The sequence below is a fragment of the Mandrillus leucophaeus genome, unplaced genomic scaffold (genome assembly GCF_000951045.1).
Source record: "Mandrillus leucophaeus isolate KB7577 unplaced genomic scaffold, Mleu.le_1.0 Scaffold790, whole genome shotgun sequence".
NCBI classification, from domain to species: Eukaryota; Metazoa; Chordata; class Mammalia; order Primates; family Cercopithecidae; genus Mandrillus; species Mandrillus leucophaeus.
The window spans coordinates 1,083,555-1,084,798 of NW_012108586.1; positions in this window are offsets into that span (position 1 = coordinate 1,083,555).

Below are 1,244 nucleotides of genomic sequence, written 5' to 3' on the forward strand. Positions count from 1 at the left end.
TTTGTACCTACATACATAGCAGTAGTAGATCATAATTTTCTTCATTTTATTGTCTCTGTGAAGTCAGAGGATTATGATTTTGCTATCCTCATAAAGCAAGCCAGAAGTTATACTTCTTCCTTTGTTTTCTAAGTAAGTGTGTGTAAGATAGTCATTCATTTTTTCTTAAATATTTGTTAAAATTCACCAGTGAAATCATCTAAATCTGAAATTGTCCCTGTGGCAAAGTTTTTGATCATGAATTCAACTACTTTAGTAAATGCAGGTCTATTAAAATTTTCAGTTTTATCTTATATAAATTTTACTCCATTGCAATTTTTAAGGAATTTGTTTATTTTATCAGAGTTTTCTAAGATTCCCTGACATTCTGGCTCCCAGAAACTCTAACATTGTAATGCTCCATCATGTTTCCTTCTCCTAAGACAATGTATCTTGCCTCCCTTTCTCTGGAGATCTGTTTCCCAACAATTCTTGCTAAGTTTTGCATGCTCCACCTTGGGCACACACACATGAGACAGCTTTGACCCCTGATCTTAGTCACGGTCGGTTTAGTCTCTGCTCTAAACTGCTTCTGATTCAACTCTCTCTTATTATTTAGTTGTCATTCTGGGGTTCTGTGAGAATTATTCTGTGTCCTATAGTAGGTATTATCTGGAGTCTATTAGCTGCAGAGCAAGAAGCACAATTAAAAGCTCCTAGTTAGTTACGGTGTTGGAGTTTATCCTAACAGCATGCACTCCTAGTCAAGACTAAATGCTGGTTTAATGAGTAAATGATTAGAATAACCTTTATATTAAGTGTATGATCTATAAATCTCAAACTTTTGAAAACAGTCACATAAAAAACTGTTGTATATAAAATAACATAGAACTAGAAGGGGTAGAGCAAAGATGGGGAAGCTAGGGTCCTTTTTTTTTTTTCAGAAACATACAGGCAAAGGTGAATGTCAAATTAATTAGAGCTAACTCTAAAATAGTTATTTCTTGGGTAGAAAATCTTAAGCTCATCATTATTCTTTGACATTTCATATCCTTATTAAAATGTCAGTTTAAAAATAATACCCATTTTATAGATTCATGAAAATTAAAAAATATACAGAAGTCTTATGAATTTCAAGTTAAATAAAAATGGCAGTAATTATTTGTTGAGGGTTGTGGATTGTGTGATGCTTCATAAAAACATAGAATTTGAATTTAATCTTGAAGAAGTGACACAATTTTTAGCAGATGACATTATAATTGTGC